This window comes from Oratosquilla oratoria, chromosome 43, assembly GCF_046742065.1.
Source record: "Oratosquilla oratoria isolate Oo_2021 chromosome 43, ASM4674206v1, whole genome shotgun sequence".
NCBI lineage: Eukaryota > Metazoa > Arthropoda > Malacostraca > Stomatopoda > Squillidae > Oratosquilla > Oratosquilla oratoria.
The window spans coordinates 29686973-29701513 of record NC_134819.1 but is presented as its reverse complement, the minus strand read 5'-3'; the positions used below and the strand labels follow the sequence as shown (position 1 = coordinate 29701513).

The 14541-nt window shown below is 39.8% G+C and overlaps 1 long non-coding RNA gene across 1 annotated transcript in view; it reads right to left on the bottom strand.

The window, feature by feature from the left end:
• Window positions 1–13158, bottom strand: part of LOC143021816 (uncharacterized) — a 29280-nt gene extending 16122 nt beyond the window's left edge. Inside the window, exon 1 of the long non-coding RNA XR_012966010.1 lies at window positions 12653–13158. This is a non-coding gene — a long non-coding RNA (uncharacterized LOC143021816). The remainder of the gene's footprint in view (window positions 1–12652) is intronic.
• Window positions 13159–14541: the final 1383 nt, after the last annotated feature.

Below are 14541 nucleotides of genomic sequence, written 5' to 3'. Positions count from 1 at the left end.
TTTATTTCTAAAAGTGACCCCTTCTGTACAAGGTGTCGCTCTCCTTTCTGTTCTCCCCTCGGTAGGGAAGAAGGGGCCACATGAAAAATTGTCACCAAAGAACGCCCACATGAAGAATCGTCACCCCTTGACATCCCACCTGAAGAATTGTCACCCCAGTGCGCCGATTAGCAAAAGTGGAATAAAGATAAGGTTACGTTGAATGACGGTTATGATTATTGTCATAAACTTATACAACCGAAGAATCGTTAGCCCAGGATGACATGAAGAATTGTCACCCTTGGATGGCCCACATGAATAATTGTCACCCTGTCGAAGTCTGGGGTGACGATACTTCATATGATTATGTTGATTAAATGGATACTCAGAATCGCCTGATAGGGTCTGTGTCAGCATTTGATGACGCAAGACGCAGATGTGAGATGATGCAGAGCACAAAGAGAAGCAGTGTCTCATTAGGAAAAATTCTGATTTGTGAAGTGGAGGACTTTTCAAACTAAAGTTATCTAATATACAAAGCGTGTTTTATGTTTTCACTACTAAATATTTGCTACTACGCTGTCTAAGTATAGCTTAAGTATACCTAAAATAATATGTGCAGAATATTTTCTCACACACACACACACACGGGTTCGAATCCTGCCCAGGGCTGAAATAAAATCAGTCTCACTGCGCTTCGAGTCGTTACTCCAACTTTCGTGGGCGGAGTGCTGGGTGTGTAAGGTCACAGCATTACCCATAGATCGGACGTACGAGCTCTGAGCTCTCTTCCGATAGGGAAATAGCTGTCGTTCACGAGTCCAGCACGTGATCCACAGACCAAGGTGAAAACACACACACACACCACGTGCCCGATCACGCAAGCCTTGAACTCCACGTGACAAAGAAGAGAGACCTTCGCCACAACGGATTTTACTGGACACTAGAAATAATTTGAAGAAACAGATTGGAGGGATTTGGAGACAATTCAAACACTGAAGACAGTGTAAAACTTTCCGAAAGATATTTGTTTTGTTAGCTCGGTTGGGAAACATTTCAGTTGATATTTTATCTTTCTTTTTGTGAGTGCCCGTGCGCGACATTTGAACTTTTCATATTTTGTTTTTCAACGCATACCTGGACAAAGATGCCTACCTTGTTCGCAGACTAGTAGCAAATTATATATATATATATATATATATATATATATATATATATATATATATATATATATATATATATATATATATTATATATATATATAATATATATATATATATATATATATATATATATATATATATATATATATATATATATATAGAGAGAGAGAGAGAGAGAGAGAGAGAAATAATAACGTGTATCCAAATATAAACGTTGAGTTAGGTATATTTCAAAATGTTCAAATACTTCCACACCAGCAGCGTGTACAGTGATATATATCTACACAACGAGAAATTTGAAGCCGATTATACAAACATACGAACAAATGTTGTCACGTGACCAAGCAGGAGTTGCAGGTGCGAGCTACGTCAGAAAGAGGAAAACGTCTTCCAAGAACCGGGGAAGTGATCTTTGGCAGTACGTATCTGATCTGCTTTACCTCCACAGTAACCATACAACTCAAAATTGAGAATAAACTGCTTACGTGAAATATTATCAGTTAGATGTATCGCGTGTGTGTTTTTGGTGGTGTAAAATAATGTAAGGCACTTTTACCCAGATATTTCCACCAAACAATCGGAAACTGCTTCGGTGTTGCAGTGCTTGTTCTTCACACAAGCAGATTGAAGTAAATAAAACATTCATGTGTATGACCTTGTCCACTGATAGCGTAACTAATCAGTATGAATTTGAATTGGTAACAGTAGTATGCCTCATGCAAGTAAAGGGTTACACGAAAACTGACTTCTACAACTGATAAAAAAAAAAATCAGTACGGATGTTGTCGGCCTATTCTATCCATCTCCCTACAGGCAAACGGACCATAACCCAACGGACAAAAACCGAATCAGTGAAAACGGTTAGGTTAGGTTTGTCCTCTCCCCCAGTTTTCCTACTTCTTTTTTTTTTTTTTTTTGTCTGCTATGTAGATTGGGTTTTTGTCCGTTGGAGCTTTGTCATGTGTTCCTCCCTACCCTCTTCTGTTTCGAAGGTGTATTTGTTTCGAATACCCCTTCCTGTATCTATTGGCACCCTTCCTTTCACTCCGGTAGCTGCCAGATTGTTATTGTTTTATTATTATTTTTATCATTATTCATTTTTTCGTCTACCCCGGCATCATATTTGTTGCGTGGAGCTCCTGCTTTCAAGTAAGAACCGCTCCAGACCACTGGCAAAGTTGAGTTCCGAGAAGATACCAGTCCTGCAAAAATAAACAAATTACATAATAATAAATAAATAAACAAACAAAAATAAATAAAAAATAAAAGAGCAACAACAGCAAATGTGCAGAACACAGCAAACACCGCTGAAAATTTGTAATATAACAAATCCAAAATTTGTAATATAACAAATCCAAAATTTGTAATATAACAAATCCAAAATTTGTAATATAACAAATCCAAAATTTGTAATATAACAAATCCAAAAGTAACAATAAGAACTGAAAACCTGTCAGTCGAACAGGTATCATACACATTCCATTTTCCACGTGGGAATTATATATTCATCCACGATCATGAAGACTCTGGAATCTGCACATGAGAGAATAAAAGCAAAGCTTCGTGACATCACTGTGTAGAAATCTGGATTACTTGAAAGGAAAATTTGGTCGAAACGGTTGTATCCTCAACAGTTCTCGCTTGAGCGTCAACTCCCGACCAAATTTCTCCACGTGACTTCCTCGAGCGGGCGCGTCGGTTTTTTTTTTTTTTTTTTTTTTTTTTTTTTAAGGCTGATTTTCGTTCACTTTAATGCTTCTTCTAAGTCTGGGATCTTCCTACTTGTCTCTTTGCATCATTCTCCAGTTTTCTTCTCCCATGACATAACATGCATATACAAGAGCAATTTACGTTTTTTTTTTTTTTTTAGTTCATGATACCAGAACCCTGTCTAATTTCTCCTTCAGTTTCGTTTTGTTTATCCTTTTTGTTGTACTTTCATTTCGGCTGCTTGTAATGCTTCGGTCAGTGAAAATGCTTCACAATTTGCATATATAGGTCTCATTGTAGTGTATGTAGTTTTCTTGTATTCTGGGGTTATACACTCAGTAACGCATACAGCCCTAGAGTACTGTTTCATTTGGAAATTCTGGTTCTCAAACTCTTGCCTATTACCTTCGTGAAACAACTGCCTCCAACAGTGGTTAATCTTCATGTCTGATTAAGTATAAGTATTCCCTCATCCCTTTCTCAATACTTCAGTTTGTAGGGTTCATCTGCGTTCTAAACCTAGTCCCACTAAAACTTGCTTCTATTTACAAAGTAGCCTTCGACTTCACAGCAACCGTCCGCATATGCAAACACAAGTAAATTAGCATTTATTTCTCTCTCCACCTCTCGAGTGCTTCTGTCCGCTTAAAAATGAAGAGGTGATAAGACATAATGTCTATCTCCATTCCGCACTTAAAAAACTGCACCGCTTCCTAATGTTATACGACGTTTTTCATAATTTCCGCGTGAGTTCCTGCTTGCTTTACTGAGATTTGCCGGTATACCACATTCACTAGGTTCTAATCCTGTGGTACCAACAGTCTCTATTTTGTTTAATCTGGCAGCTAATATATTTCATTCATCTCCATGCCACCCAGACGGATAAACAAATGAGAAACTCTAAAATTAGGAAACATTCAATGTTAAGAACGAAAAGTTCCGAACATTACAAAGGCGGAGCATGCCAACAGGGGACTTTTTGGTCCATATCTAGATCGGATGCGAAAAAAATCATGATAATAATAAATTAACAAATAAAAAATATAATAATGTAAATAACTAATAAGATACACAAACAAAAATATCCAGATACCAATTTTTTTTCTCCGAATGTTAGGATTTTCCTCTCCCCAGTGCAAAAACAAATGACAGGCAGAAATAGAAACAAAGTCACAGAAAAATCTTACAGCGAACAATACGAAGGATGGCATAGATTTGGTGGTGGATCAACATCACATACTGGGCATCATCTTGATGAAGGCCCATGTCGTGGTACTGGTCTGAGAGGTTGAGGCAAGATATAGACACATATGTATCAAGAACGTGGTTACCCCAGGGAGGACATGGTGGAAGGGTGAGGCGAGCACATCCCGGGCCGAAACGTCAAACTGTGGGAACACATGGGTGTGGCACTAATGCAGGACCAGAACGTCATAGCGTCATCCTTCTAAAGGAGGAGGGAGGGGGTGAGATAGAGAAAGAAATGGATTGGAATAAGAGAGAGGCAAGGGGATGAAAGCCCTTCACTCTCGATATGACGCCACGCCTAATGAGAAGTGCGGGCATGGACGAGAAAACAAAGCGGGAATACAAACAACAAATAGATACAGTGTCTTGCTAACTGTACCCTTCAAAGGAACTGTTGCTATGCTGTAAATCTCAATAACATAGAGCACATGATGAAAGCGCAGGCAAAGAGAGGAGTGGTGGGAGTGAGTCGGGAAAAGGGAAGTGAATCATAACCTCGTGACGAGCCGACGCGACGTATCTGATGGGGGACCAACGACGCCAATCGTCGGCGAAAACGTTCAGGGTCGACAAAGCGGGCGTCGCGTCGCGTCGGTGTGAGGTATGGGGCCAGGGGTAGAAATGGTAGGGGTAGTTTTTTTTTTTTTTTGTTTTTTTTTTTTTAGGAGGGAGTGAAATGTCACTCCCACAGGCTTTATTTGAGCCCGTGCGGTTGTGTTTATGGAATACACACGTTACAGGGAGGAAGTGGGAGAGTGTAGCTAGTCAGAAGAGCATGGGGGGGGGGGAGAGAGGCTACAGCTGTTAGAGCGGCGGCGGACACTCTATAGTCAGCGCAACGAGAAGTGACCGCTAAGGCGGGGTTAGGAGATTTCCCGGTGTTGCCACATCTCCACAGATAACGGCCCGCACTGCTCACACTGAATGCAGTGTGAGGGGGGCGGGGTCAGAGAATAAATGTAGGGCAACGTCGCTCTCTCTTGCTCATATGCCATGTCTGACTCGAGGAAACGAAACCTTTGTATAGAAAACATTGCTTTAATTTTTACCTCAGTGGTGGTGTGTGACAAAAAATTGGAATATAATTATATGTGGCAACATTATAAAAATATAAAATAAAATTATAGAATAAAATAAAATTATAAAATAATCATATGTGGCAACACAGGGGGACTCCCAGTGCTCCGCCCTAACGGCCATTTCTCAATGCAACGAGTATAGTAGCTGACGGATCTCAAAGGGGCTTTGGAGGCGGCAGAGGCGACTCATAAGACTTTCAGGGGAGCCGGTGGTCCGTCTGAGGAAAGAGGATGCGGGGCAGTCGCAGGAGGTTGGCATTTTCGGCATGGCGTCAGTTGTCGGCCAAAACGTTTTGATCGACAAAGCAAGCGTGAGGTCAGAGGGCCAAGATAGACATGCTAGGGCTTTGGGGTGGGAATCCGGATCTGGAACCCACAAATAAATGTTCAGAAAAAATAGCTAGTGTTGGTTAACACACACACACACACACACACAATGTATATATATATATATATATATATATATATATATATATATATATATATATATATATATATATATATATATATATACCAAGCGAGTTCAATATTCCATCACACTGATGAGATAGACTGAATACCTCACTATCGAAAAAAATAAAGACTATATTGCGATCACTGTCATACTCTTCACGCTGAAGAGGATCACATTTAATGATCGCAATATACGTATCATTAAATAACTTTTTCTTTTCTCCGATATATATATATATATATATATATATATATATATATATATATATATATATATATATAATTTTTTGGTACTTTTTATGAATTAAGCTATTCACATGTCTTGTCAAAGGGGTGGCCTTTCCTATAATTGCAATTTGCAAATATTGGAGACAGACGGAAAAGGAGAGAAAAACAACTAAGTATAATAACATTATCAAAATACGACTATAGTAAAGGGTGTGAGAGAAGATGGTTAACTGGTAGGAAGTCGCTTTGTGGCAGCCAGGATGGAAATAGTCTATTTTCGCCAAGAAAGTATACTATAAAGCGCATTGTAGATGGATGATCCAGCTCGTGTCGGACAATTCTATTCAGCTGAGAAGGTGTTGACGCGGCGAAGTGGTAAGGCAAATTCATATCTGTTCTGGTGATGTAATCTTCCTTCCATCTACCAAGGCGACGTATTCAAGAACTTTTATTTGAGTCATCATCACCTGTCTTTTACCAGACGATTTAATTACTGTAAAAGAAACAGGAATTAAATCCCGGTTACCGCCAATCCATCTTGTTTATTTCCGTGGCATAACCCTACGTAGCGAAGCGGTTATGAAACTCCTGTAAACAACGAGAAGAGGAGGAACGCTCAGCCGATCACATGGTCGGCCACGTGTGTTGATATTGTCATCACTTCGTTCCCCCTTGGGTGAATAAAACCGCCCGGTGTCAACCAGAATGAAATATGTAAAGGTGTAACATCTGCAAATGAGTTCGTTTGAATTATATGAGTTAAAGTAGCACTTTTTAACGTCAATGTGGTCTTGTTTTTATAGAGTACGTGATTTATTTCGCTATGCAGCATTTACCTTAAAGTTAGGCAATTTTATTGGACATAGAACCAAATGCCAGACAAAGAATTTGAATTTTATATCATGAAGAACTCTGGGTGGGTTAAAGTAATTTCGTGGGACAAAATTAAAATTAAAACTGTCTTTATCCAAGGTTTGATCATGTCCATGGCTATTCTCCCTCCCACTGACAATTACTTGGATCTTGGCTGTGGTTGCTGTGCAGCGATTTCACTCGGTCGAGGTAAACCCGCTGCACAGAGACATAAAACCTCTTAATTAACTCTTTCACTGACATTATGCGATTATGAGTCGACAAAAATCCACCACATGAAGACATTGGGTAGCTATGAATAAGAGATGGGGTGTGGCCGTGTGGATAAAGATGAGGAATGACTTAATGTGTCACATTTGTCACAGAAGATAAAGTGCTATAATTAATTAGTTTGATGAAAGGGTTTGCAAGGCCGCGTGGTGTGTTTTCTCCTTGATGGTGAATGAGATGATAAACTGAAGAAAAACTAAGTACAGTAAACAAATTGCGTCATCGAAACGAGGACTACCAGATAAGATACATCACGTGGAGGCAACGGCGTTATTGGGGGGGGGGGACGGATGGAGGCTAGTCGGGAGGGAGGAAGAGCCGGCGATAATGGCTTCACTCAAGCCATGCACGCATGAGCAATCCAGATAACGTTAAGACCTACACGTCGTTAAATGTTATAACCACGCCGTCACTCGGTAGTTTGTGGGAATTATTTATTCCCTTCGATGAGCTTAGGCCAGAAGGCGAGTAATTGCGATCGAAGTCGTCACTTGCCCTATGCGCTTTGACTGTTGAGACAGGTAACGGTCACTGCTGTGGAACGAAGGAGTTCGGAGTCGGACTCCCAGCTAAGCGATTGCGTTATCAGCACGCTTCACACCACCAGCACACAAAGGAGTGTATTGTATTGTATGCGTCTTTCTACGTCAAACAACTTAAATAAAGCCAGGAGAGAACGGTTCGAATCCAAGTTATCGCTGAAGACAAGACCCAGCAAGATCAGAGATCTAAATAAATAGTTCTGCGTATATATCCAAATAAATATCCCCAGATATAAGAACATAAGAACATAAGAACATAAGAAATAAAGGAGACTGCAAAAGACCATAAGGCCTACACTAGGCAGCTCCGTATCCATCACCACCTGTCGTCCCCATCCATAAAGTTGTCTAATCGTTTTTTAAAACAACTGATAGTTTCAGCGCTTACTACGTGGTTACTAAGTTTATTCCATTCATCGACGACCCTATTTGTAAACCAATTCTTGCCTATTACCTTCTTAAATCTAAATTTGTCCAGTTTATACCCATTACTGCGAGTCCTGCCCTGTTGTTTTATTATGATGACCTTGTTTGCATCACCCTTGTTATAGCCTTTGATCCACTTGAACACTTCTATTAGATCACCCCGCACTCTGCGTCTTTCCAGAGAGTGTAAGTTTAGGTGCCTAAGCCTCTCTTCGTAAGGCAAATTTCCGAGTCCTTGTATCATTTTGGTCATTCTTCTCTGTACTGATTCTAGTGAATTTATGTCCATTTTGTAGGACGGAGACCAAAACTGTACCGCATAGTCCAGGATGGGTCTAACTATTGCTAGATAGAGTTTAATAATTACCTCTGCACTTCTATTTGTTACCGTCCTAGCAATGAAGCCTAATGCCCTGTTTGCTTTATTTCTGGCGCTAATGCACTGCTTCCTGGTTTTAAGGTCCGGACTCACCAGAACTCCCAAGTCCCTCTCGCACTCAGATTTTTCTAAAAACGTGTCATCTAAGTTGTATCTATTTTCGGGGTTGTGTAGCCCTACGTTTAACACGCTACACTTAGAGATATTGAAGTTCATTTGCCATTTCACCGACCATGTTAACAGTTTATCAAGATCATCCTGCAGAATCTGGGCGTCTTCTCCTGACCTAATTAGGCGTCCTATTTTAGTGTCGTCCGCAAACTTACTAACATCACTATTTAACCCATCGTCTAAGTCGTTTATATACATAATGAACAATAAGGGACCCAAAACCGAGCCCTGGGGGACACCGCTAGTAACATTGCCCCACCTAGATTTTATTCCATTTATGGTGACCCGCTGTTTTCTGTTACTAATCCAAGCTCTAATCCATTCTAACACTTTTCCTCCTATGCCATGGGCTTTGATTTTATTTAGTAGTCTCTGGTGTGGCACTTTGTCGAACGCTTTGCTAAAGTCAAGGTAAATAACATCGTAATTTTCATTGTTGTCTGACGCCTTATATACCTTAGTGTAAAAGGATAGAAGATTAGTCACGCATGACTTACCTTTGGAGAAACCATGCTGTGAATCACGAATTAAATTATGCCCTTCAATGTGTTCTCTGAGTCTATTTACTATTATTGATTCAAGCATCTTTCCTATAACCGACGTCAAACTGATTGGCCTGTAGTTGCATATGGTCGATCTATCTCCCTTCTTAAAAACAGGAACAACGTTTGCCTGCCTCCAAGCAGTTGGAACAGAACCAGTGTCTACCGATTTATTGAATATTTCAGTTAACCGGTCGCAGATTTCAAATCTACACTCCTTAAGCATTCTTGGAAAAATTTCGTCCGGACCCGGAGATTTTGTAGCTTTAAGTCTGTCAATCTGCTTGATAACTTCTTCTTTACTAATGCTGATATTAGTTAGGCTATTTTCTTCATCCCCTCTGAAAATCGGATCACAGTCAGGTACTTTATCTAACCTCTCATTAGTAAACACCGATAGAAAATAATTGTTAAACTCCTCACTCATTTTTTCTTCCGATTCTATCATGACATTTTCATCGTTTTTAATTGGTCCTATTCTTTCTTTATTTTTTGTTCTATAGAGGTGAAAGAAACCCTTTGGGTTGGATTTTGCTTGACTGGCAACCTTGATTTCATAATTACGTTTCGCTGAACGTGTATTCCTTTTAACCAGCTTTGCCATTTCGTTATATCTTGATCTAAGGTGTGATTCCCCGTTTTTTATTTTTACGTAAAGTCCTCTTTTAATTCCGATCTCATGTTTCAATCTGTCCGTCATCCATTTGGGAGTATTACTATTTTTTCGTATTGACTTTAGGGGGATAAATGTGTTTTGTGCATTAATAATTAGATCTGCCAGATTGCTGTACATCTCATCCAAAGTACTGACCTGATTTTTGGGCCGTCGCCCCGAATCGACCTGACCCAAGGCACGCGCATCACTCTCTTTGACCCAGACCTGACTTAAGGTATGCGTAGTTCTCTCTTTGACCCAGACCTGACCCAAGGTACGCGTATCCTCCTTGACCCACTTCTGATTATCAGCCCCGCAACGAGAATCAAGAATGTTTGAAACGTCCGGATTGTTTTTCGTATTCAATTTCAAATAGGTTTTTATATTGTCAAAGTTTGCTTTCCTGAAGTCTGGTACTTGAACGTTATTTGTACTTTTTATTTTTTCCCAAATAATATTAAATCTTATTTCTTGATGATCGCTAAAGCCTAGACTATCGCCCACTATTATGCTGCTAATTTGGTGCTCATTATTTGTTAGAATTAAGTCCAGGGTATTTTGTCCCCTCGTAGGATCGGTAATCATTTGTTTTAGGAAATTATCCTGCACCACATCTAGGAATTGTTTCGCTTCATGATCTCCTATTAAAGTTTCCCAGTCAATGTTTCTATAGTTAAAATCTCCCATGATTACAACGTTTTTGTACTGGGACGCTCTGTGAATTTCATGAATTAGGGAATCAGTCTGCTCAATGCTAAGGTTAAGAGGTCTATACAAGACGGTAACCATTGCCATCATTTCATTGACAGTTACACTGTCATCGGCAAGGGCATCACAATACAAGTAATAACAAGAAAAGCAGTTATGACTTATGATATGTACTAGATAGAGGAAATTTCGTGAGTAAGCATGTACGTCGGTGACCGGACGTTTCGGCTGTTGTTTACGAAGAGAGCAGACGTTTCGGCCGCTTAGGTGTGGTTATCATTACCTTTTCGGGCATTTTGACGGAGTGTTTCATGTGTTCTTCTTAAATAATCAATTTACTTAGCATCTTTAGCTGCCCAATTATTGTTAAAGTCGCATATTATGGAGAAACAATAAAAAATATTAGAAAGAAAACACACTGAAAAATAATGGACAAAGTCGTCCCTATTGGTGGGTTTCCTGTACACCGAGAAACTTACCTGTTGAGAACCTCTGTGTATTAACGTGTCTAAAAATGGTAAATTACACTCTTTTTCTAGTTCAACTGTGAATTGAATGTCTTTATTCACAGCGTTGAGTCTTCTCAACTTATTTTCTATATTAGTTCTTTTTGGCATCACCACGATTATGTCATCCACGTACCTTAACCAAGTGGTACCTCTTCCCATGATGTTGATGTATTTGTCCATTTCTAATACTTCCATGAATAAACATGCCATGACAGCAGATAATGGACTCCCCATTGCGAGACCTCTAATCTGTTTAAATTCAATGTTGTTAAACATAAAATAACCAAATTTGACACAGCACACAATAATATTATGCTTTATTGAACTTATATTGTATGCCTATAGTTAAAAACCAAATATTCACCAAAAAACATATAAAGGAATAAAGTAAAACACATCTGACAAATTTTTAGAAAAAAAAATTGGGGACATTTTGACCACCCACCTAGGCCGTTGGGGACATTTTGTCCCAGGGGTGCAGATTTCAGGACCTTTTGTATCGGGAACCTTTTGTCCGAGCACCCATTCGCAGACAGTCACCCAGCCAGCTAGTGACTCAGTAACCCGCCGCCATGATACTCTTCCCTCAGTTGAATGGACTGATCTGATGTTAAACATAATAAAATTTCTGAAGAACGTTAGGATTTAATGCAAGGAGGCGCTCGGAGGAGACTTGTAATTCAAGGAGGAATTTTACATGTGTTTGGGATGAAGTGTTTGAGAAGTATGTTGGGCATAACGAGGATGTAGTCTGAGACATGAAGGAGGAGGGCGGTATGGAAGCAGATAGGGCTGATTAAATAATTTTGGGATGGTTTGGGCACACGGAAAGAATGAGTGAAGAAAGAACAGAAAAAAATAGTATACAACGCAGTGGTGGATGGAGTGAACTTGAGGTGAAGACCGAGGACGAGATGGGTGGGTGGGGTAGAAGGGAAATGTCTGTTGAACAAGTGAGAATGCAAAGGATAGGTGTGAGTGGATGATATATTGACGCCGCCTGAAGAGATTTCTCATCGTCCACTCTATTTTAACATGAGGGGACAGTCTCCAGTACACTGTACTGTACACTACATTATTTTTGGACATAATCTTAGGACTGTCGGACAAAGTGTTCCTCCAGTCAAAACCCTTCCCGTAAGTTACTGGCTAACTCTAACAGTCGATGAAATAATAGCGACGCCGGTGCTAGAGCACCCATTATCAACAAACTGGGCACAAGTGTTGATGCACAGCATGAAGGATGTCAAATGTTAAAATTCTCAAGAACATTTGGAGTCTGTATCGTGAGAAATAATTCTTATCAGGAACTTTTTGGGTCCACTTGATCTTGGTCGCTATAATACTCGTTTGATCATCGAAGCGGCAAATGTCAATTCAACTAATGGAACGTGTGGGAGCGGAGATTATGAATTTAAGGGGGAATTTTACATGTGTTGGGATGAACATTACTATTTTTGATAAATTGAGAACAAAATTCAGAGACATCGCAATCTATATATATCTCTGACAAGTAATTCAACGAAGGTAAGGGGTTGAAAATGTGTCGTGGAGGTTGAATTACTGCGCATTGCGGACTGACCTCAGTGACATGCATGCACCACACCCGACACCCCGCTCCCACCGTCAGCTGAGCCCAACTGTCCCGACCCTCCAGCTGCTGCTGGGATGACCGCTGACTCAAGTATGGAAGAGGAACTAACTGCTACATGTTTACCTTGGTGTGGACCTGACTCATGGTTTGCTTATCCTCACTGATGATTTCAGGTCACACACTGGACCACCTGACAGCCAAGAAGAAGGGCCACTCAGTGACGTTTCTTCATTACCACTTCTGGTGTTCTTGAAGTTCTCGATTTTCATTACGTTGCCATTGGTGTTGTTTCCCAGTGTCCCGTTTACGAGTTAGTGCTACCCTACTTCACTCAAGAAAAAAGACCTCACTACTCAAATTTGACTACTCCGCTTACAGGCACTTATCCAATCCTTTTTACAAAGCATCCATCTACCACCCATGCAATACCGCCATGTTGCCAAACGTTGATGTGCTTTGATTCCGACGTGCGTTGTACATTTGTTCGAAATTAGCAAATTTCCGCCACACGTGGTATTTACGTCCAGTCGATTAGATACATCAGCGTGCTGAACACCCTTATTCTAACTTCCTCCCTAATGACACTCATTTCGCAAACATCCCGAGTTCCTCGATCACTCGGCACGCACAGCAATGGCTCGATCCACATTCGTTTCGATTTATAGCTCATGTGATGATGACGCCGCGATCATCCGTGATGCCAGAATGCTGTTGCCCCGATTTCAAATTACTGACGGTGATGACCATGTCATATTGCCATGATGCCATATTGTGATGTCATCATGGTGAGTATGGTGTGTCACAGGACGAAACGTCATGATATTATGATGATAATTATGTGAAAACAAAATAATATTGATATGTAAAAAATGTAATAACGACATGGTGCGAGAATGTCAAGGCAATTACCTAACGTGATGACTGCCATGAGGATTATATGATGTGATAACGATGTCATGGTGATGATATGATATAACGATGCCATGCGATGATATATGATAACGATAGCATAACGATGGATACGATGGCATAGCAATAATGTCACAAAAACGACAACAACGATGGCCGAGGCGTCTCAAGCGTCCCTGAATGAATACTCACAAGGGTTTGTTCGACCTTCACCATATCACAACTACCCTACTTCCGCCATGTACTACTTAGCCACTTACGTAACATGCCACCCCGCTGTGCATTCGTAGTCATGCTGCTTCCACCCACCGCGACGCAATGTTGTCATATCTATGTCCGGTACCGAGAGACGCATTGCGCTGTTGCAGTTCCCTTTCCATCATGGCAACTTATGCATGTTGTCGGGAGACTTTGATAGCCGTAAGATTTTATATATTTTAGTAATATTTCCATAATTATTTGATAAACGTACAATTCCTTATGGACAATTATGTTTTCTGAATATTTCTATTGGAAGTATAATTTGCTCTTCGTTTTTAAAACATTCATATATGTATATATATATATATATATATATATATATATATATATGTATGTATATATGTATGTATATATGTATGTATATATGTATGTATATATATATGTATGTATATATATGTATATATATGTATATATATATATATATATATATATATATATATATATATGTGTGTGTGTGTGTGTGTGTGTGTGTGTGTAGTTTGTATTGCTTCAAAAACACCGCAAAATGGCAAAGGTTACGATAATTTGTTCTTCACATTTTACAACATTTGATATCCATGTAACTTGGTCTTCGATTTTTTTTTTTTTTTTCAAAATTCGTACGACACATTCCATGTCCGAACATTGATTGCCCTTTGCGATTCTGTCATGCATCTAAGAGGTGTCTCGTATTGATTTACACCACGTTCAATTCGGAATCCTCCCTCGCCTAACGATCCACCATTAATCTTTATTAAAGGAGGACCGAAAATGCTAACGCTTCACCTTCTCAATCTCTTGTAACTCAACCTCAGCTCAACAACCATGCAGGACTTAATCTCTATGCAGTGAATCGTTCTATG